Source organism: Canis lupus, chromosome 6 (assembly GCF_048164855.1).
Source record: "Canis lupus baileyi chromosome 6, mCanLup2.hap1, whole genome shotgun sequence".
Classification (NCBI taxonomy): Eukaryota; Metazoa; Chordata; class Mammalia; order Carnivora; family Canidae; genus Canis; species Canis lupus.
The window spans coordinates 33,040,881-33,065,620 of NC_132843.1; positions in this window are offsets into that span (position 1 = coordinate 33,040,881).

The following is a 24,740-nucleotide window of genomic DNA, read 5'->3' on the forward strand; positions in this document are numbered from 1 at the left end:
GAAAACACACACGGAATTGATTTTCTCATAGTGTGGACATTTCATTGCAAATCTCACAAGGACAGGGATTGCCCCTCACTGGGGTCAGAAGCCCAGCTATCATTTCTAGAGAACTGGAAGAGAAAGGATTGTGTCACAGGGCTTTTCCAAACACACCCTCTCTCTGTCACCTTGTGTTCTCTTTTCTCAAAACTTTCCTATCAACCTCTGACATGTTACTGGGGCAGGGGAGTGGTCGGCTGGGCTCACAATGGTCTGGAAGTTAAAAAAAATACTCATGCTGAAATAATGCGACATTACTTAAATTTTGAATATTCTTCACTGTATTCTCAAATGTGTTCCTCCCAGTGGCTCTGTGAATTAGCCAGGCAGTAAGAAAATGATAGAATGTGGAAGATAGAGGAGGAACAGAGATCATCTTCCTTTCCATGCTCCCCTACCTCCCTTCCCTCATCTTATTGACACAGAAGGGAAACAACCCGCCCAGAGTCACACAGATTGGCATCAGATCTTCCAACTCAGACCAGGCTGTTACCACTGGAAACCATTAGCAGGCAAGCAGAAAAACAGGTAACTCATGTATTTAAATATGTTGATTAGTAGTTACTTGTATAGGGAGTCTTAGTTCAAAATTGCTATATGAGGTGCCTAGGTGGCTCAGTCACTCAAGCATCTGACTTTTGATTTTTGACTCAGGTTGTGATCTCAGGGTTCTGAGGTTGATCCCTGCATCAGGCTCTGCACTCAGTGGGGAGTCTGTCTGAGATTCTTTTCCTCTGCCCCTCCCCCTGCTCCCATGCCTGAGTTCTCATTTTCTAAAATCAATCAGCCTTTAAAAAAATGTTACAGAGTGGCTTAAATAAGAAATGTTTATTTCAGTTCTGGAGGCTTGGAAGTCCAAGCTGAAGGCAGTGGCAGATCTTATGCTGGCACTGGTGAGGACCTACTTCTGCCTTGTGGAGGTCTATGTTCTTCCTGTGTCCTCACGTGATGGAAAGCAGAGAGAGGAAGCAAGTTCTCTTGTGACTCTTATCAGGGCATTAATCCCATTAATGAGTATACTCCTCTTATCTAATTTTAATTACCTTCCAAGGACCTAATCTCTTAATATTGTCACATGGTGGGGTAGAGTTTCAATACTGAACCTAGGGTTGGGACCACAAACATTCAGCCTGTAACAGGTGATTTCAGAATCTCAAACAAGGAAGGTGAGGGTAGCTTTGCATTTTGAAAAAAAAAAAATTGCTGGATGATTTTAATTCACAAACCCCTGTACCATTGTAGAGAAGGTAACATTTCTTCTGTCTGTATTTACAAATGTCTATCCCAAGATGTGTAAGGAAAAATGAATAGCAGTGTGTGTGGTGGTGGGAGGAGGGCTCACGTCAGGGCCTGCTGAACAGGCATCCACACAGTTGCTGGGTAATGGAGGCATTATGTGATGCTATAATGACTCTGTTTAAGTTAGGTCTCCACCTTTGGCTTCCTGGCTTCAGTGAAAAGAATTGGGTTCTTTTACTGGCCACTTATCAGCTCTATAGCCTTAGGCAGGTTACTGTCCCCCAGGGTCTTATTTGTATCATCCGGAAATTTTGGAGGGTAAAAAATTACCCTCATTGGCTGGCTTTGAAGAGTGTGTATGTTTGGTATGTGTAGTAGATAAATGGGATATTTGTCATATTCTGGCTTTCTGGAACTTCTTAACACCCTCACTATGAATGTATAGTCTTACTAGACCTTCTTCCCACAGAGGAAGCTAAGAACTTCTGTGCCAGCCCTCATGGCAGAAAAAAGCACAAGCTTTTCTTGAGTTTTTTTTGTGCATTCTTGAGATTGATTGAGAAAGGAGCAACCTGAGGAAGGAGATTATAGATAGATTCTATTATGTTTGGCAAAGCTGATGACTGAGCCCCAATTTGCTGTGATTGTAAAATCAAGTTTCTTGTTTAAAATTGATACTGGTGCTGGTAATGTGTGTGGTTGCTGTTGGTGGTTTGTACTAGTGAAAATACTGGTTAATCTATTCTCTTTTTAAACCTGAGTGGGATTATATTTTTCAGTTCCCTTGTTCTCCATAGTGTATGCAAGTATGTGTGAGTACATGTATAGGTTCCTTCTTGAGGCCAGGGTCTGGTCCATTTGGGTTTGTATCAAAAAAAGTGTGATGTTGGCTGATTTGTTTGATTCTACCCAAAAGGATCCTTGAGGAACTTTGACTTAAACCTAATGTCCCTGTAGACATGTCCATCTGAGTTTTCATTTTCCTGATCTCTACCAATTAGAGTTCAGTGGTCTTCCTCATTTTGGTTCTTAAGATTTTAAGGCTTTCCTTCTAGAATGATGAGGGCTTATATTCTAATTTGGGTTCATTTCACTAAAAAAAAATTTTCATAGCTCTGGTGCCAGGATAGTTTCATTTCCCTGGCTCCATTGGCACAAACTTCACTTCCATTGGGGATAGTCTTCTGTTTTTCTTGGAAACCCCTTGATTGAAGTCTACAACAGTAGACTTCAGAGGAAACATGGCCTGTGGAGACCACTGTGATAATCAAAACACTGCAGATCCTACTTGTGTGCAGGAGGAATTCTCACCTGGTCGTCAGCCTGGTGCCATTCAAGGTGATGCAGGTAACAGATCATTTAATTTTAGCACTTATCACATGTCAGATACTGGAAGTACAAAACCATAGTGCATTGTCTCCTCCTTCAGAGAGACACACAACTAATGTGGCAGCAGAAAGTATGCATAGGAGTCTAGCTCCACCCAGTAGGCAAGAGTGATAAGATGTCAGCAAAGGCTGTCTGGTCAGTAAATGCTTTCTGAGCATAATGTCTAATGTCTAAATAGAAGCATAAAAAATAGGCATTTGCCAATGGAAGAAGGGTGGCATGGTAAAGGTGGGCCATGGTGGTAGAGTTGGGGAGACCAGTGTGACTCAACATGGAGGCATGCAGTGACATGGTTAGCTAGGCAACTGCAAGCAGTGCTAAGAGTTCACGTGGAAGGCAGGGAGTGGTTCCATGAGTTATTGGGGAAGATGACAGGGTAGAGTAGGGAAAAGTTTTCCTTGACCCTCTCAGAGCTTCTGTCTGGATCTGAAAATTAAACACAGATTAACAGGAGAGAAGCGTACAAGTTGATTTAATATTAGGTATATGTGACACAACAGTCTTCATGAGGAAATGAAGACCAGAAGACATGATTAAACCCGAGTGTGTTTGTGTCAGGTTTGATGAAGAGTAGAAAATTGTAGAAAGATAAACTAGCACAAAGTATGAACTAAGTGTAATAAACTGGGGGGAGAGGGGAACTTAGCAAGGCCTGTTCGTTCAAATTGCTCTCTGTGTCTCTTTGGGGAAATAAGGATGTTCTTTCCCTCCAGGTATAGGGAGCAAGAATATCTCTCACATGAGGGTTTTATGAACTGCTTCAGCCGAAGGTCAGAAGGTTCTTCCTGTCCATGCCATTTCTCAAATTCCTTCAGCTTGATATACTGTTTTTCAAGGTGTCCTGTTTTGGAGTAGCACATCCTGAATCCCCTCTCCTCAAAAGAGAGTCTTGTGTTGATGGTGGATACTAATGCTTTGCTATGACTGTGGTCCTGAGTAACAGGCCAGGTTAAGGTGGACAGCTAGGTGATGGACAGAGTTGAGGGGAGGTAGACATAGTTTACTTCTTGCCCCTGAACTGGGGGATTGGCCTTGCTTGGAGCAATTTATTTTCTGGTCCCCAGGTGCCTCTCTAGATCTGCTGACTCAGGGTTCCCCCCTTCCCCCAATAGGTGTGACTTTGGTGATCTTTACTGTGCCTTTTCTCTTCATTGAGATGAGAAACCCCAAGGATAAGCCATATATAACTCTGCAGCCTTTGTGGGGCTTGACCTTTTCTACCCTTGAACATCCATCTGTATTCTTTCACTCTGAGATTATAAATATTCCTCACTGCTTTTGGGGGGGGACAAGGGATGTTCTGCTAACATGAACCATTTTCCCTGTAATCAGGACTCTGATCCCCATCCTTAAGAGTACCTCAAGGATTTTTTTCAGATTCTCTTCTGAGTTGAGGGTCTCAACTCAGTTGAGGGTCTAACATGTTATCAAGGGATTTCTATACAACTTATGACCCATTCTGGACTTCAACATTTATAGTATGATCTGGGGAGCCAAATTTAATCCTTGGACTTTCAGGTCTATGAGGCTAACAATTAACTTAGCAATGAGAAGTGTGCTTTGACCCTGGAATGGGTTCTCACTACAGGAATACCTTTGAAAAGAGATCTGGCTCATGATGATTGATAGATTGGGTGGAGCTTCTTAGCGAGCTACTTCCTTCGAAGTTAATGGAAGAACATCCGTGTTCAGGGAATCACTGTTTGCTAACCATCGAGGCAATCAGGTATTGCAAATAGGTGAGGTGTGACCAAATGAACTCTTGAATGACAACTGGGGACAGCATGTGACCTCAATATTTATACTGGGGAACCATGATCACCAAAGCTCTTCTCTTTCATTTTAAAGCACAAAAAAACTATCATCAGTGGATAAAACTGGATTTAACAGCAAGCCACTACAAGTTCATGATTATCTGAATGAAGCATTTTTCTACAGATAACAAGAGAAATAAATACAGCCATGCTGCTTTTATAGATTTTTTTTTACTCCAATCCTTTTTTTTGAAAAGCAGACCTTAAAGAATAATCCTAGTAAAATGGCTATTGTTTTGGAGGGCCGGGGGAGGGGGGGGATACCACTAAAAAATTTCAACTCTCCATTCTTGGTTTAAAATTTGTCAATCTTTTCTGATTGTTTTTCTTTTTTTGTTCCAGATTCCTCAGGTTTGAAAGCTGGGAAGATTATTCAGGAATGACATTTAAGTGGCATTTTAAATAATGGGTTCATAGTATAGGTCAAGATATTATATAATGGTTGTAATTTGGAAGGAGGCACAGGCAAATATTAGTCCTCGCTCATGCAGTAGCTGGACCAAGAGAATGCTTGTGTCTAACTAGCCCTTCTGTGAAGGGGGAGGAATGGCATAGTCCCCATCCCTTTCTCTCAGTGACTGAATGACTTCGTACAAATGTTAATAAGGCACCCAACAGTTCAAGTTTACCTTAGGTTCCTTCACATTTATTCAGAAATCTAGACACTTTTTAAAACTATTTTTGCATATTACCAGTAATTCTCACATGGTGAGAGGATATACATAGTATGTCACCCTTTACAATAATCAATTCAATGAAATATAAATCCTGAATGCACCTACATTTACTGTAGCAATCTCACATGTGAAAAAAATTGAGACTCAAGGATGCCAGTAACTTGTGCCAGGTTGACCGTCTAGTGTGTGACTGAGCTAAGGTTCTAACACAGCTCTCAGGGACACAGAGAGCTGTACGCAGCACGCTGCCCTTCTCTACCAGCCTGTTAGTCTCTGCTGTGAGGAGTTTTACCTGACTTTTCTTAATTTATTTCTTCCACTGATTACCTTTAAAATTTGCATGTTAAATAACCGGCTCTAGAATTTTGCCAGCAGTGGACCTCACACTCCCTGAAAATAATTGGATATTCTGTTCATGTCTTCTGTCCTGGGATTCATTCAGCCTTTAGTGAGCCTTTCCTGCACGTTCTTGTTAGGACATTGTTTTCTTTAGAGGAAAATGCATGCTGAAGAAGAATAGGTGTTGAGTGCTGTTTGTTTTGTCTTCTACGTTGTTACTGAGTTTGGCTGCTGACATCAAGGACCGTTGCATTTCCCAGATTCCACCCTGAACATTGCAGAGATTGCTCCACAGTCATCCCACTGACAATTGACTTGGCTGGTGAATCAACTCCAGTTCATATTTAGACTGAGCATTGAGAGTAAACATGGAATTAACACAATAATTTGTATCTGACTAATTTATTTAAAAACAGACGTCATAAGCCTGAATTCTATTGGCTCTTTGAAGGACCCCTTCCTGAACAGACAGATGCCTTTATTTTCTGAACATATATGTGTTAACATAGGAATGAATGCAATATTCAGTGGAATGCATTTAATTTTTTTCTCCTTCCTGTTTGAAACACAATTTGAAAAAGGCATTTGTCACAAGAGGACTTTCATTCCCAGGGTGTTGTGTGTGCATTCATCTTAGGAATGTGATGGACTGTGTGAAACCTTACGGTTTGTGGGGGATAAGGTCCAGTGGGAATCCACCGAGCCATTCATGCAGAAAGGCTCTGGAGGACCCATTTAGACCAACCTTGAATGCATACTTAGTCCTTTAATCCTTGCCAACTGCCAACTGCTCTTTTATGAATCCTAGCCTTGCTGTTCTCAAAGAGCTTATTATTAAAATCGAGCTAAGCACAGCCCAGTATTCACCATCTGTTAGAAGCTGGATCACTGCTGGTGTGTTTACAAACTACCTTACACATTCTTTATCACCGGCACATATTTTAGGAATAATGTAAATACATCTTCTCTTGGTTATTTTCATTAAAACATATTGGTTGACAATATGGCATTCTCCTTGGTCAACATTTGGCATAGATGAATCAATAGGAAAAATATTTAAGTTGTCCTGGGTGGCTGATGTGTAGGTATCTTTGCAATTTGTAAACAACAGACAAACTGACTTACTGTTCTTGCACACATCACAGCATTTTTTGGATTCACCCATATGATGTGCAGACATCCAGTTAGATGAAAAGCCTAGCCAACAACACCTATATATTTTGTTGATATAAAAAAAAATACTATGAATAGTAAAAACTTCCATTTTCTAGAAATACGTTTAGAAAAAAGAATATTCCAATCAAGTGAATATTCTGCTTAACCAGAATTGACTATTTCAGGTTAGGTTACCAATTGCCAAAGAAATGGGGTACAGTGAAATCAGTATCCCCTAAAATTCTGTTGAATATCATTGATAACATGTTTAACAATCTGAAAGCCTCCCCAAGATTTAGGACCATCATTCTGAACATAAATTTAATTACCTATAATCTTAGAAACTGGGGAGATGTGGATATTGGGTTATATTTACTTACTTTAGGACATATCCTGGAAGTTTCTTTCCCCTCAAATTCCTAAAATCAGGGCAGCCCGGGTGGCTCAGCAGTTTAGCACCACCTTCAGCCCAGGATGTGATCCTGGAGACCCAGGATCGAGTCCCATGTTGGGTTCCCTGCATGGAGCCTGCTTCTCCCTCTGCCAGTGTCTCTGCCTCTCTCTCTGTGTCTCTCATGAATAAATAAATAAAATCTTAAAACAAAATCCTCAAATCAGGCTTGTGACTTGATTGTAGAAGCTAAGTTTGGCAAGAACAAAATCAGATACTTGAATTATAGTTCAGGCAGAGAAAATGGCACGGAAAAAAAAATAAGCTTTATTGTAAGATGCTGGTGATTTGGTCTATAACCAGAATGCCCCACAACAAAATGTGAGAGCCTATCTTCTTTAATGGTCACAAGTGATTATGACGGATAATGAGAACAAAGTTTTCAGAGGACAGACATCAAGATGTAAACAATTGTTGCTGCTTCATGCATTATCCATGAGAAAGAGAGATACATTATAATAGGAGATGCTTCTCCAGCTTTCTCCCAGCCAAACTCTTACAAGCCCTTTTAATCAACATTCTCAGGGAACAGCAGCTAGTCTGATGCTCTGCTTAAATACATGCCTTATAATGTATTTGAAAGCCTAATATGTCTTTTGGAGTGTCCATTCTTTGAATTATCACAGGCCTTTTTATTTCTAGGAGTGGTAATACTTCAGAAGCCTTTTTCCATCTTTCCTCCCATTTGCTTTTCATAACTAATGTGAGATGCTGTGAGATAGTTGGAATTCCTATGCACCTGATGGAAGAAAGAGAAAAAGTCTGAATCCATGGCAGGTAGAAGTGTTTGAGGATCCCCCAGGTGATAAAAAGGCATATTGGCCAGCAAGGAAGAAATAATGACATCATTCTCGTTTCTCATTCTCATTCCTCATTCTCATTCCTTAATGACCCAGAACAATGACATTGGGAATTGAAATGCGTTATCTGTGTGCATTTTTATTTAAGCTATGTTTTCAGTTCTTTACTTTTTCAACATTTTAATGAACAAATATTACGGGCACTATTTTCTTCCCTGCAGTGGTCACCTGTGTTGCTCTTTCAATGGGAGAGCTCTACCCATGCTCATTCTACCAGTGGGTGCCAGCAGGGGAACTCCTCTCCATCATTGCCTTGAGGTCCAGGGGTCCCCATACAATTACATTTCTTTTTAAAGAGGCTTAATTCTCCCTTTTGAATGAAGAAGACTTCTCATCCTTTTTCTTTTTTTTTTTTTTTAATTTTTTATTTATTTATTTATTTATTTTTATTGGTGTTCAATTTACTAACATACAGAATAACACCCAGTGCCCGTCACCCATTCACTCCCACCCCCCGCCCTCCTCCCCTTCTACCACCCCTAGTTCGTTTCCCAGAGTTAGCAGTCTTTACGTTCTGTCTCCCTTTCTGATATTTCCCACACATTTCTTCTCCCTTCCCTTATTTTCCCTTTCACTATTATTTATATTCCCCAAATGAATGAGAACATATAATGTTTGTCCTTCTCCGACTGACTTACTTCACTCAGCATAATACCCTCCAGTTCCATCCACGTTGATGCAAATGGTGGGTATTTGTCATTTCTAATAGCTGAGTAATATTCCATTGTATACATAAACCACATCTTCTTTATCCATTCATCTTTCGTTGGACACCGAGTCTCCTTCCACAGTTTGGCTATAGTGGCCATTGCTGCTAGAAACATCCGGGTGCAGGTGTCCCGGCGTTTCATTGCATTTGTATCTTTGGGGTAAATCCCCAACAGTGCAATTGCTGGGTCGTAGGGCAGGTCTATTTTTAACTGTTTGAGGAACCTCCACACAGTTTTCCAGAGTGGCTGCACCAGTTCACATTCCCACCAACAGTGTAAGAGGGTTCCCTTTTCTCCGCATCCTCTCCAACATTTGTTGTTTCCTGCCTTGTTAATGTTCCCCATTCTCACTGGTGTGAGGTGGTATCTCATTGTAGTTTTGATTTGTATTTCCCTGATGGCAAGTGATGCAGAGCATTTTCTCATATGCATGTTGGCCATGTCTATGTCTTCCTCTGTGAGATTTCTGTTCATGTCTTTTGCCCATTTCATGATTGGATTGTTTGTTTCTTTGGTGTTGAGTTTAATAAGTTCTTTATAGATCTTGGAAACTAGCCCTTTATCTGATATGTCATTTGCAAATATCTTCTCCCATTCTGTAGGTTGTCTTTGAGTTTTGTTGACTGTATCCTTTGCTGTGCAAAAGCTTCTTATCTTGATGAAGTCCCAATAGTTCATTTTTGCTTTTGTTTCTTTTGCCTTCGTGGATGTATCTTGCAAGAAGTTACTATGGCCGAGTTCAAAAAGGGTGTTGCCTGTGTTCTTCTCTAGGATTTTGATGGAATCTTGTCTCACATTTAGATCTTTCATCCATTTTGAGTTTATCTTTGTGTATGGTGAAAGAGAGTGGTCTAGTTTCATTCTTCTGCATGTGGATGTCCAATTTTCCCAGCACCATTTATTGAAGAGACTGTCTTTCTTCCAATGGATAGTCTTTCCTCCTTTATCGAATATTAGTTGCCCATAAAGTTCAGGGTCCACTTCTGGATTCTCTATTCTGTTCCACTGATCTATGTGTCTGTTTTTGTGCCAGTACCACACTGTCTTGATGACCACAGCTTTGTAGTACAACCTGAAATCTGGCATTGTGATGCCCCCAGATATGGTTTTCTTTTTTAAAATTCCCCTGGCTATTCGGGGTCTTTTCTGATTCCACACAAATCTTAAAATAATTTGTTCTAACTCTCTGAAGAAAGTCCATGGTATTTTGATAGGGATTGCATTAAACGTGTATATTGCCCTGGGTAACATTGACATTTTCACAATATTAATTCTGCCAATCCATGAGCATGGAATATTTTTCCATCTCTTTGTGTCTTCCTCAATTTCTTTCAGAAGTGTTCTATAGTTTTGAGGGTATAGATCCTTTACCTCTTTGGTGAGGTTTATTCCTAGGTATCTTATGCTTTTGGGTGCAATTGTAAATGGGATTGACTCCTTAATTTCTCTTTCTTCAGTCTCATTGTTAGTGTATAGAAATGCCACTGACTTCTGGGCATTGATTTTGTATCCTGCCACGCTACCGAATTGCTGTATGAGTTCTAGCAATCTTGGGGTGGAGACTTTTGGGTTTTCTATGTAGAGTATCATGTCATCGGCGAAGAGGGAGAGTTTGACTTCTTCTTTGCCAATTTGAATGCCTTTAATGTCTTTTTGTTGTCTGATTGCTGAGGCTAGGACTTCCAGTACTATGTTGAATAGCAGTGGTGAGAGTGGACATCCCTGTCTTGTTCCTGATCTTAGGGGAAAGGCTCCCAGTGCTTCCCCATTGAGAATGATATTTGCTGTGGGCTTTTCATAGATGGCTTTTAAGATGTCGAGGAATGTTCCCTCTATCCCTACACTCTGAAGAGTTTTGATCAGGAATGGATGCTGTATTTTGTCAAATGCTTTCTCTGCATCTAATGAAAGGATCATATGGTTCTTGGTTTTTCTCTTGCTGATATGATGAATCACATTGATTGTTTTACGGGTGTTGAACCAGCCTTGTGTCCCAGGGATAAATCCTACTTGGTCATGGTGAATAATTTTCTTAATGTACTGTTGGATCCTATTGGCCAGTATCTTGTTGAGAATTTTTGCATCCATGTTCATCAGGGATATTGGTCTGTAATTCTCCTTTTTGGCGGGGTCTTTGTCTGGCTTTGGAATTAAGGTGATGTTGGCTTCATAGAACGAATTTGGAAGTACTCCATCTCTTTCTGTCTCTCCAAACAGCTTTAGTAGAATAGGTATGGTTTCTTCTTTAAACGTTTGATAAAATTCTCCTGGGAAGCCATCTGGCCCTGGACTCTTGTGTCTTGGGAGGTTTTTGATGACTGCTTCAATTTCCTCCCTGGTTATTGGCCTGTTCAGGTTTTCTATTTCTTCCTGTTCCAGTTTTGGTAGTTTGTGGCTTTCCAGGAATGCGTCCATTTCTTCTAGATTGCCTAATTTATTGGCGTATAGCTGTTCATAATATGTTTTTAAAATCGTTTGTATTTCCTTGGTGTTGGTAGTGATCTCTCCTTTCTCATTCATGATTTTATTAATTTGAGTCTTCTCTCTCTTCTTTTTTAAGGCTGGCTAATGGTTTATCTATCTTATTAATTCTTTCAAAGAACCAACTCCTGGTTCTGTTGATCTGTTCCACAGTTCTTCTGGTCTCGATTTCGTTGAGTTCTGCTCGAATCTTTATTAGCTCCCATCTTCTCTTGGGTGTAGGATCTATTTGCTGTTTTTTCTCTAGCTCCTTTATGTGTAAGGTTAGCTTTTGTATTTGAGTTCTTTCCAGTTTTTGAATGGATGCTTGTATTGCGATGTATTTCCCCCTTAGGACTGCTTTTGCTGCATCCCAAAGATTTTGAACGGTTGTATCTTCATTCTCATTAGTTTCCATGAATCTTTTTAATTCTTCCTTAATTTCCTGGTTGACCCTTTCATCTTTTAGCAGGATGGTCCTTGACCTCCATGTGTTTGAGGTCCTTCCAAACTTCTTGTTGTGATTTAGTTCTAATTTCAAGGCATTATGGTCCGAGAATATGCAGGGGACAATCCCAATCTTTTGGTATCGGTTCAGACCCGATTTGTGACCCAATATGTGGTCTATTCTGGAGAAAGTTCCATGTGCGCTTGAGAAGAATGTGTATTCAGTTGAGTTTGGATGTAAAGTTCTGTAGATATCTGTGAAATCCATCTGGTCCAGTGTATCATTTAAAGCTCTCGTTTCTTTGGAGATGTTTTGCTTAGAAGACCTATCGAGTATAGAAAGAGCTAGATTGAAGTCACCAAGTATAAGTGTATTATTATCTAAGTATTTCTTCACTTTGGTTAATAATTGATTTATATATTTGGCAGCTCCCACATTCGGAGCATATATATTGAGGATTGTTAAGTCCTCTTGTTGAATAGATCCTTTAAGTATGATATAGTGTCCCTCTTCATCTCTCACTACAGTCTTTGGGGTAAATTTTAGTTTATCTGATATAAGGATGGCTACCCCTGCTTTCTTTTGAGGACCATTCGAATGGTAAATGGTTCTCCAACCTTTTATTTTCAGGCTGTAGGTGTCCTTCTGTCTAAAATGAGTCTCTTGTAGACAGCAAATAGATGGGTCCTGCTTTTTTATCCAGTCTGAAACCCTGCGCCTTTTGATGGGGTCATTAAGCCCATTCACATTCAGAGTTACTATTGAGAGATATGAGTTTAGTGTCATCATAATATCTATTCAGTCTTTGTTTTTGTGGACTGTTCCACTGAACTTCTTCTTAAAGGGGAATTTTAAGAGGCCCCCTTAAAATTTCTTGCAGAGCTGGTTTGGAGGTCACATATTCTTTTAGTTGCTGCCTGTCTTGGAAGCTCTTTATCTCTCCTTCCATTTTGAATGAGAGCCTTGCTGGATAAAGTATTCTTGGTTGCATGTTCTTCTCCTTTAGGACCCTGAATATATCCTGCCAGCCCTTTCTGGCCTGCCAGGTCTCTGTGGAGAGGTCTGCTGTTACCCTAATACTCCTCCCCATAAAAGTCAGGGATTTCTTGTCTCTTGCTGCTTTAAGGATCTTCTCTTTATCTTTGGAATTTGCAAGCTTCACAATTAAATGTCGAGGTGTTGAACGGTGTTTATTGATTTTAGGGGGGGATCTCTCTATTTCCTGGATCTGAATGCCTGTTTCCCTTCCCAGATTAGGAAAGTTTTCAGCTAGAATTTGTTCAAATACATATTCTGGCCCTCTGTCCCTTTCGGCGCCCTCGGGAACCCCAATTAAACGTCGGTTTTTCTTCCTCAGGCTGTCGTTTATTTCCCTTAATCTATCTTCATGGTCTTTTAATTGTTTGTCTCTTTTTTCCTCAGTTTCCCTCTTTGCTATCAACTTGTCTTCTAGGTCACTCACTCGTTCTTCCACCTCGTTAACCCTCGTCGTTAGGACTTCTAGTTTGGATTGCATCTCATTCAATTGATTTTTAATTTCTGCCTGATTAGCTCTAAATTCTGCAGTCATGAAGTCTCTTGAGTCCTTTATACTTTTTTCTAGAGCCACCAGTAGCTGTATAATAGTGCTTCTGAATTGGCTTTCTGACATTGAATTGTAATCCAGATTTTGTAACTCTGTGGGAGAGAGGACTGTTTCTGATTCTTTCTTTTGAGGTGAGGTTTTCCTTCTAGTCATTTTGCTCAGTGCAGAGTGGCCAAAAGCAAGTTGTATTGGGAAAAAGAGAAAAAGAGAGGAGAGAAAGAAGGAAAGAAAAGAGAAAGAGAAAAAAAAAGGGAAGAAAAAGAAAAAAAAACGAAAAAAAAAAAAGAAAAAGAGAAAGAAAAAGAAAGGAGAAAAAAAGGGGGTGGGGGAAGGAAACAAATCAAAAAGCAAAACAAAACAAAAACAAAAACAAAAACAAACAAAAAAAGAACCACAGGGGAGTATCTTCTGATTCTGTGTACTTTAAGTCCCTTGGCTTCTCCTGGAAGTTGTCCGTCTAGCTGGTGTTCTGGGGGAGGGGCCTGCTGTGCTGATTTTCAGGTGTGAGCACTTGGGGGAGCTGCTGTGCCCCTGCCTGGTGCAGGGCTCAGTGGGGGTTGTTTACCCCGTGAGGCCGCAGGAGGAACAGCCCCAGTGGCGGGGCAGCTCTGGAAACCTGGATTCAGCTCCGGCAGGAACTCCGTCTGCAGGGCCTGGAGGCTCCGGGGCGGGGCCGCTGATGTGCTCAGCTGGGGCAGGAGCGTCCTTGCTGTCCTGGGCCCTCCCGGCCTCTGCCTGTCCCGGGGGAGGCGGGATCCTGGGCCGTGTCCCGGCGCCCTGTGCTCCGGAACCTGCGCTGTTGGATTCGCGCTCCCGGGCCGCGCAGCCCCCTCCGTGGAGCCGCCGCCCGAGCCCCTCCGAGCTGCTCCTGGAACCGCGCAGGCCCCTCCGCACGGAGCCTCTTCCTCCGCCCGAGCCCCTCCGAGCTGCTCCCGGGGCCGCGCAGCCCCCTCCGCGGAGCCGCCGCCCGAGCCCCTCCGAGCTGCTCCGGGTCCCGCCGGGTCCCGCCGTGCGCGCTGCAGCCCTTAGGGAGCTCGGCGCACTCTCCTGGGCGCGGAGTTGCTGTTACTGTCCCGGGGAGCCCGAGGGCATCCCCGCCCTCCTGGGTCCTGCTCCAACTCCCTGCGAGCCCCTTTCCGCCGGGAAGGTCGGTGCAGCTCCTGCTCCTCCGGGACGGGACGGGGCTCTCCTGTCCTGGGGACACTCGCCCCGGCCTCAGCCCGGCTCCTCGCGGGCCCCTCCCCCTTGGAGGCCTTTGTTTCTTTACTTCTTTTTCCCCGTCTTCCTACCTTGATAGAAGCGCGAACTCTTCTCACTGTAGCATTCCAGCTGGTCTCTCTTTAAATCTCAGGCCGAATTCATAGATTTTCAGGATAATTTGAAGGTTTTCTAGGTAGTTTGGTGGAGACAGGTGATTTGGAGACCCTACTCTTCCGCCATCTTGCTCCTCCCCCCCTCTCATCCTTTTTCTTAGAGGATTTACTTTAAGAAACTTGAAAATTTTATAAAAAGGATGTGGAAAGTTTATTTTTCCTTTGCATAAAGCCAGTTAACTAACATGGATGGATCACCCTAGTTATCAGGTAAATTTAGGATGAACTATGTGTAATAAATGGTGCTGTCAGCTCCATCTACCTGAATACTAGTTATTATTTATCTAGAGGACATGTAGGTGGTGGGTTGTATTTGCCTGACTATACAAAAGGGTAAGATTTTATTCTTTGAAATTGCTTACTGGATTGTCTGATGTGCATCACATTTTGGTCAAATGTTTATTCGATAATCAAATACTTTTCTACCACCATTCTGGAGAGGCTTTTGAAGTTGGGAGACTATTTTCTTTCAGTAGGCTACATGCCTGGCATGGAACCCAGTGTAGGGCTTCAGCTTTTGACTTGGGATCAAGACCTAAGCTGGGATCAAGATTTGTCTGCTTAACTAACTGAGCCACCCAAGTGCTCAGTTGTTGTTTTGTCTAACAACTTAACTTATAGCTTCGGGGCTTTGAAGGGAAACATCCTCAGTAGACGATGGAATGTGGCAAGAAATCATTTAGGTCAGGGTTGGCACTCTTTTTTTTTTTAACTTTTAAATATTATATTTGGGAGAGAAAGAGAACAAGTACAAGCAGGAGGAGAGGCAGAGGGAGAGAGAAAGGGAGAAGCAGACTTTGCTGGGAGCCCAATGTGGGACTGGATCCCTGGGCCTGGGATCATCACCTGAGCAGATGCTTAACTGAGCCACCCAGATGCCCAGAGCTGGCACTCTTATTCTGATCAAAAGGACTCTTGGCTGAGTAGGAGGCAAGTGAAAATGGCAGTACAGGGTAAGAAGTTCTCTTCAGCTCAGTCACTTCCCTGGATGTTTAAAAAATGTCCTTTGTATATGCTCTCTACTCCTATATTTGTCCAGGCATTTCCCAGACTTTGTTCCAGGAAAACTTTCTTGCATTGTTTTCCAGACTTCTGAGCTTTTCCATCTAAGAGTAGTACCTACTCCACCCTATGTCCAAATTAACATTCTCCTTTCAATACTCAAAACATTCCCTTCTTTTTTTCACAGCTGTTTGCATGTGGCTTTTCATAGAGGATTTATAGCCAGTTAAAACCCAGTCAAGGGGCAAGATGGTGGAAGAGTAGGGTCCCCAAGTCACCTGTCCCCACCAAATTACCTAGATAACCTTCAAATCATCCTGAAAATCTACGAATTCGGCCTGAGATTTAAAGAGAGAACATTTGGAATGCTACAGTGAGAAGAGTTCGCGCTTCTATCAAGGTAGGAAGACGGGGAAAAAGAAATAAAGAAACAAAGGCCTCCAAGGGGGAGGGGCCCCGCGAGGAGCCGGGCTGAGGCCGGGGCGAGTGTCCCCCGGACAGGAGAGCCCCGTCCCGGAGAAGCAGGAGCTGCACCAACCTTCCCGGGCGGAAAGGGGCCCGCAGGGAGGTGGAGCAGGACCCAGGAGGGCGGGGATGCCCTCGGGCTCCCGGGGACACTAACAGACACCTGCACCCCGGAGAGTGCGCCGAGCTCCCTAAGGGCTGCAGCGCGCACGGCGGGACCCGGAGCAGCTCCAAGGGGCTCGGGCAGAGGAAGAGGCTCCGTGCGGAGGGGGCTGCGCGGTTCCAGGAGCAGCTCGGGGGGGCTCGGGGGCGGCTCCGCGGAGGGGGCTGCGCGGCCCGGGAGCGCGAATCCAACAGCGCAGGCGCCGGAGCACAGGGCACCGGGACACAGCCCAGGATCCGGCCTCCCCCGGGACAGGCAGAGGCCGGGAGGGCCCGGGACAGCGAGGACGCTCCTGCCCCAGCTGAGCAGATCAGCGGCCCCGCCCCAGAGCCTCCAGGCCCTGCAGACCCAGAGCTCCGGAGTTCCTGCGGGGGCTGAATCCAGGGCTCCAGAGCTGGCCCCGCCACTGGGGCTGTTCCTCCTGGGGCCTCACGGGGTAAACAACCCCCACTGAGCCCTGCACCAGGGAGGGGACAGAGCAGCTCCCCCAAGTGCTAACACCTGAAAATCAGCACAACAGGCCCCTCCCCCAGAAGACCAGCTAGACGGACAAGTTCCAGGGGAAGTCAAGGGACTTAGAATACACAGAATCAGAAGATACTCCCCCGTGGTTTTTTTTTTTTTTTCTTTTTGATTTCTGATTGCTTCCCCCACCCTTTTTTTTCACCTTTCTTTCTTTTTCTTTCTCTTTTTCTTCTCTTTTTTCCTTTTTTTCTTCCTTTTTTCTTTTTTCTTTTTCTCTTTTCTTTCCTTCTTTCTCTCTCTTTTTCTCCTTTTCCCAATACAACTTGCTTTTGGCCACTCTGCACTGAGCAAAATGACTAGAAGGAAAACCTCACCTCAAAAGAAAGAATCAGAAACAGCCCTCTCTCCCACAGAGTTACAAAATCTGGATTACAATTCAGTGTCAGAAAGCCAAATCAGAAGCACTATTATACAGCTACTGGTGGCTCTAGAAAAAAGCATAAAGGACTCAAGAGACTTCATGACTGCAGAATTTAGATCCAATCAGGCAGAAATTAAAAATCAATTGAATGAGATGCAATCCAAACTAGAAGTCCAAATGACAAGGGTTAACGAGGTGGAAGAACGAGTGAGTGACATAGAAGACAAGTTGATGGCAAAGAGGGAAACTGAGGAAAAAAGAGACAAACAATTAAAAGACCATGAAGATAGATTAAGGGAAATAAACGACAGCCTGAGGAAGAAAAACCTACGTTTAATTGGGGTTCCCGAGGGCGCCGAAAGGGACAGAGGGCCAGAATATGTATTTGAACAAATCCTAGCTGAAAACTTTCCTAATCTGGGAAGGGAAACAGGCATTCAGAACCAGGAAATAGATCCCCCCCTAAAATCAATAAAAGCCGTTCAACACCTCGACATTTAATACTGAAGCTTGCAAATTCCAAAGATAAAGAGAAGATCCTTAAAGCAGCAAGAGACAAGAAATCCCTGACTTTTATGGGGAGGAGTATTAGGGTAACAGCAGACCTCTCCACAGAGACCTGGCAGGCCAGAAAGGGCTGGCAGGATATATTCAGGGTCCTAAAGGAGAAGAACATGCAACCAAGAATACTTTATCCAGCAAGGCTCTCATTCAAAATGGAAGGAGAGATAAAGAGCTTTCAAGAGAGGCAGGAACTGAAAGAATATGTGACCCCCAAACAAGCTCTGCAAGAAATTTTAAGGGGGACTCTTAAAATTCCCCTTTAAGAAGAAGTTCAGTGGAACAATCCACAAAAACAAGGACTGAATAGATATCATGATGACACTAAACTCATATCTTTCAATAGTAACTCTGAACGTGAACAGGCTTAATGATCCCATCAAAAGGCACAGGGTTTCAGACTGGATAAAAAAGCAGGACCCATCTATTTGCTGTCTACAAGAGACTCATTTTAGACAGGACACCTACAGCCTGAAAATAAAAGGTTGGAGAACCACTTACCATTCAAATGGTCCTCGAAAGACAGCAGGGGTAGCCATCCTTAGATCAACTAAAATTTACCCCGAAGACTGTAATGAGAGATGAAGAGGGACACTATATCATACTTAAAGGATCTATCCAACAAGAGGACTTAACAATCCTCAATATATATGCCCCGAATATGGGAGCTGCCAAATATTTAAACCAATTAATAACCAAAGTGAAGAAATACTTAGATAATAATACACTTATACTTGGTGACTTCAATCTAGCTCTTTCTATACTCAATAGGTCTCTAAGCACAACATCTCCAAAGAAACGAGAGCTTTAAATGATACACTGGACCAGATGGATTTCACAGATATCTACAGAACTTTACATCCAAACTCACTGAATACACATTCTTCTCAAGTGCACATGGAACTTTCTCCAGAATAGACCACATACTGGGTCACAAATCAGGTCTGAACCGATACCAAAAGATTGGGATCGTCCCCTGCATATTCTCAGACCATAATGCCTTGAAATTAGAACTAAATCATAACAAGAAGTTTGGAAGGACCTCAAACACGTGGAGGTTAAGGACCATCCTGCTAAAAGATGAAAGGGTCAACCAGGAAATTAAGGAAGAATTAAAAAGATTCATGAAGATACAACCATTCAAAATCTTTGGGATGCAGCAAAAGCAGTCCTAAGGGGGAAAAACATCTCAATACAAGCATCCATTCAAAAACTGGAAAGAACTCAAATACAAAAGCTAACCTTGCACATAACGGAGCTAGAGAAAAAACAGCAGATGGACCCTACGCCCAGCAGAAGACGAGAGTTAATTAAAATTCGAGCAGAACTCAATGAAATCGAGACCAGAAGAACTGTGGAACAGATCAACAGAACCAGTTGGTTCTTTGAAAGAATTAATAAGATCGGTAAACCATTAGCCAGCCTTATTAAAAAGAAGAGAGAGAAGACTCAAATTAATAAAATCATGAATGAGAAAGGAGAGATCACTACCAACACCAAGGAAATACAAACGATTTTAAAAACATATTATGAACAGCTATATGCCAGTAAATTAGGCAATCTAGAAGAAATGGACGCATTCCTGAAAAGCCACAAACTACCAAAGCTGGAACAGGAAGCAATAGAAAACCTGAACAGGCCAATAACCAGGGAGGAAATTGAAGCAGTCATCAAAAACCTCCCAAGACACAAGAGTCCAGGGCCAGATGGCTTCCCAGGGGAATTCTATCAAACGTTTAAAGAAGAAACCATACCTATTCTACTAAAGCTGTTTGGAAAGATAGAAAGAGATGGAGTACTTCCAAATTTGTTCTATGAGGCCAGCATCACCTTAATTCCAAAACCAGACAAAGACCCCACCAAAAAGGAGAATTACAGACCAATATCCCTGATGAAGATGGATGCAAAAATTCTCAACAAGATACTAGCCAATAGGATCCACAGCACATTAAGAAGATTATTCACCAACACCAAGTAGGATTTATCCCTGGGACACAAGGCTGGTTCAACACTTGTAAAACAATCAATGTGATTCATCATATCAGCAAGAGAAAAACCAAGAACCATATGATCCTTTCATTAGATGCAGAGAAAGCATTTGACAAAATACAGCATCCATTCCTGATCAAAACTCTTCAGAGTGTAGGGATAGAGGGAACTTTCCTCGACATCTTAAAAGCCATCTACTTAAAGCCCACAGCAAATATCATTCTCAATGGGGAAGCACTGGGAGCCTTTCCCCTAAGATCAGGAATAAGACAGGGATGTCCACTCTCACCACTGCTATTCAACATAGTATTGGAAGTCCTAGCCTCAGCAATCAGACAACAAAAAGACATTAAAGGCATTCAAATTGGCAAAGAAGAAGTCAAACTCTCCCTCTTCGCCGATGACATGATACTCTACCTAGAAAACCCAAAAGCCTCCACCCCAAGATTGCTAGAACTCATACAGCAATTTGGTAGCGTGGCAGGATACAAAATCAATACCCAGAAATCAATGGCATTTCTATACACTAACAATGAGACTGAAGGAAGAAATTAAGGAGTCAATCCCATTTACAATTGCACCCAAAAGCATAAGATACCTAGGAATAAACCTACCAAAGAGGTAAAGGATCTATACCCTCAAAACTATTGAACACTTCTGAAAGAAATTGAGGAAGACACAAAGAGATGGAACAATATTCCATGCTCATGGATTGGCAGATTTAATATTGTTAAAATGTCAATGTTACCCAGGGCAATTTACACGTTTAATGCAATCCCTATCAAAATACCATGGACTTTCTTCAGAGAGTTAGAACAAATTATTTTAAGATTTGTGTGGAATCAGAAAAGACCCCGAATAGCCAGGGGAATTTTAAAAAAGAAAACCATATCTGGGGGCATCACAATGCCAGATTTCAGGTTGTACTACAAAGCTGTGGTCATCAAGACAGTATGGTACTGGCACAAAAAGAGACACATAGATCAATGGAACAGAATAGAGAACCCAGAAGTGGACCCTGAACTTTATGGTCAACTAATATTTGATAAAGGAGGAAAGACTATCCATTGGAAGACAGTCTCTTCAATAAATGGTGCTGGGAAAATTGGACATCCACATGCAGAAGAATGAAACTAGACCACTCTCTTGCCCCATACACAAAGATAAACTCAAAATGGATGAAAGATCTAAATGTGAGACAAGATTCCATCAAAATCCTAGAGGAGAACACAGGCAACACCCTTTTTGAACTCAGCCACAGTAACTTCTTGCAAGATACATCCACGAAGGCAAAAGAAACAAAAGCAAAAATGAACTATTGGGACTTCCTCAAGATAAGAAGCTTTTGCACAGCAAAGGATACAGTCAACAAAACTCAAAGACAACCTACAGAATGGGAGAAGATATTAGCAAATGACGTATCAGATAAAGGGCTAGTTTCCAAGATCTATAAAGAACTTCTTAAACTCAACACCAAAGAAACAAACAATCCAATCATGAAATGGGCAAAAGACATGAAGAGAAATCTCACAGAGGAAGACATAGACATGGCCAACAAGCACATGAGAAAATGCTCTGCATCACTTGCCATCAGGGAAATACAAATCAAAACCACAATGAGCTACCACCTCACACCAGTGAGAATGGGGCAAATTAACAAGGCAGGAAACCACAAATGTTGGAGAGGATGCGGAGAAAAGGGAACCCTCTTACACTGTTGGTGGGAATGTGAACTGGTGCAGCCACTCTGGAAAACTGTGTGGAGGTTCCTCAAAGAGCTAAAAATAGACCTGCCCTGTGACCCAGCAATTGCACTGTTGGGGATTTACCCCAAAGATACAGATGCAATGAAACGCCGGGACACCTGCACCCCGATGTTTATAGCAGCAATGGCCACGATAGCCAAACTTTGGAAGGAGCCTCAGTGTCCATCGAAAGATGAATGGATAAAGAAGATGTGGTTTATGTATACAATGGAATATTACTCAGCCATTAGAAATGACAAATACCCACCATTTGCTTCAACGTGGATGGAACTGGAGGGTATTATGCTGAGTGAAGTAAGTCAGTCGGAGAAGGACAAACATTATATGTTCTCATTCATTTGGGGAATATAAATAATAGTGAAAGGGAATATAAGGGAAGGGAGAAGAAATCTGTGGGAAATATCAGAAAGGGGGACAGAACATAAAGACTCCTAACCCTGGGAAAGGAACTAGAGGTGGTGGAAGGGTAGGGGGGTGGGGGTGGGGGTGAATGGGTAACGGGCACTGAGGCAGGCACTTGACGGGATGAGCTGTGGGTGTTATTCTGTATGTTGGTAAATTGAACACCAATAAAAAATTAATTTATTAAAAAAAATAAAAAATAAAACCCAGTCAAACTATTAATAGCATAGGACTTTTTGAGGCTTTGCCTTTCAAAGTCCTGTAGGACCATGAAGGTGGTGATGGCACTGGGGAGAGATAGGGCTGGTTTCTCCAAATTCAGATTAAGTAATTAACAAATTTAAACAACAAAGCAGTGTTCATGTTTTTAAAAGAGTGAATTTTCTAATACTTTTTTAAAGTGCATGTAGATGAGTGCTTCATATTACCTGATCCGCATGGGCCTCTTTTGGAGCAGGATTTGTTTGCTTTGTAATTCACACAGTCAAGGGACCATTCTCCCCCTGTAATAGTATGTCTTGAATTCAAAGTGATGTTCAGAAATTTGGGCATCTCTTTGCCTTGATACTCTATTACCCGCAGTAAAGTTGTAGCTAAACATTAAAGGGCTATACATTATCTAACCAATATTTATATCACTTGGGGAAAGTTTCATTTTATTAAATGTTTCTCAATGCAACTTTTATTTTCTTTGGCTCCAATGCAGATAATGCCTAACAGTCAGGAAGCTTTCCTCTCTTGGCATCCACATCCATGCTGGCTGCTTCTGGATTTTGCTTTGGTGTTTTCTCAACCGTAGAATGGCACTTCTTTATGTCTTCAGTATCAGCAGCTAGCATGAGAGGGGACTGGTGAAATCCTTTTATCATGCAGTGTTGAATATTCACCTTGGTTATCCTGTGGGTAGTGGTGCTACTTTTTTCTCTATGTGCTGTAATGGCTATTTTCTGAGCCCTAACAGTGTACAAAAAAATTCATGGGCTTTTTAAATATGTTATTTAATTTCTAAAACCACATGGGATAGAGACTGTTTATATCTCTATTATCTTAGAAAAGAAAAACTGAAGGTTAGTAAGTTGCCCCTGGTCACATGGTAAAGCACCCTGTCTGGATTACAGAGGTGGGCCTTTCTTTAAGTATGTTGCCATACTACTGTAAAGTAGGTAAAGTTTGTATTTGGTTAGTAATCATAAATTGGTTCAATATAGCATTTATAAAGCAGGAAGCTAAATCAGTATTGTATGGTAATTAAGGATATAGCTCCATTGTCTGAATGCCTGTGTTGGTTGTTTCCACTACAATATACTATAATTAACAAACAAGGAGGCTAAAGATACTGCCTAAGTTTGGTAAGGGAACATGTCCAGCCCAAAGCACTCTTTGTCTAGATTATTGTAATGGAAGGGACTATCTTATTCTTCGAAGGCTGTTACCCACAGAAATCTCCCAACTCACCAGGTTCATCCATGAACTCAAAATCAGTAATTGGGGTAGCAAAATGAATCCATCTTAAAAAGTGACCAAAATATGAAATGAATTGAAAATAAGTGAAATCCAGACAGTCTGTCATTTCAGTTAACTCATTTGCTCACTATAAGATTAGGTCTTTGGAACACATTCTAGGGATATTGTATGCCACTTTCAAATAATAACTTCAAATTACATTTAAATTCTCAGATTCAAATAATACTGAGTAATAACCTTTGATGGGTTATTATCGGAATCTGGCCAGAGGGGTATCAGTCAAAATGAGAAGATGAAAGACAATTTGTACAGTCCATGAAAGCAAGAAATTGACTAACACTCGGGGCCTTTAAACCATCTATTAGCTTTATGAAAAATAACCCCTCTGTCTTGTCGGCCTGATATGATGACCACCCCTCAGCAAAATGCACGCTGGATTTGAACTGCAAAATCTATTTAATGCTGTATAGGGCTTTTGCTACATTTCATTTATAAACCTAAACAGCAAACATACTGGCCTGGAGAAGGGTTCATTTTTAGCAAAGCTGCCTTTTAATTCAGGTATAACAAAGTGCCCCAAGACTCTTGTAAACTTTTCCTGGTAGATATTTTCAGATCTATTTATCATGTTCACAACATGAAGTAGTTTCTGATTTATGGGGTGAGCTTCAGACTTTTGGTATTTTCTCTCTTGGCCTCAATCCATCAGGAAGCAAGTCTGCATCACATTTAACACCAATATAGCACTGTCGATAATGTCCCAGTACCCAGCGTGCATAACAAGGAGGGCCCTGGCGGAAATGGAGGGTCCAGAATGTGAGCTGGAAGTCTAAGCGGTCGAAACTGAATGATTTTTCAAATACATAGGAGTTTGTGTGTAAGTATGGCTTGGGGGGTGGGGGTAGGGGGTGTTAGATAATGTATGCTGCTGAATTAGAAAGCCAGAGAGGATATCATGTATAAATAGAGAATTATAGCAAAACTCCATGGATTTGGTATTTGAGGAAAAGGGGTTTTGGTGAGAGAGAAGGAGAGAAAGGGAGAGAGAGACAAAGAGAGAGCAATTTCTCAGAAGCCTGGTCAACCAGACTGGAGACCTCAGTGTCACCAGAGTCCTATTATCTGGCACAGAGCCTGAATATGGAAGGTGCCAACAATTATAGGTTGGATATAACTCAAAGTCAAGTCATGCTATAGTTGCTTTGACTTCTAGATTCCTAACTTGCACCACACCATCATTTCACACCTGTGCTTGACTGGGATGATACCTCACGTTTGTCAAACTACCTTCCTATCTAGTTTCTCATTTTGGTAGGGGAACCATTTGATGTTCAAATTCTAGTTGAAGTCATCTTGGCTAAGGAGAGACATGAAGCAAGTTACGTATTTGTAACTGAGTATCAATCTACTTTCTGAAGCCTAGCCAAATGCTTGTCTGTGATACTGCATTGTATCTCTGCACATGCTAGATACTAGATGTTTGGTGAATTTGCTGACTAG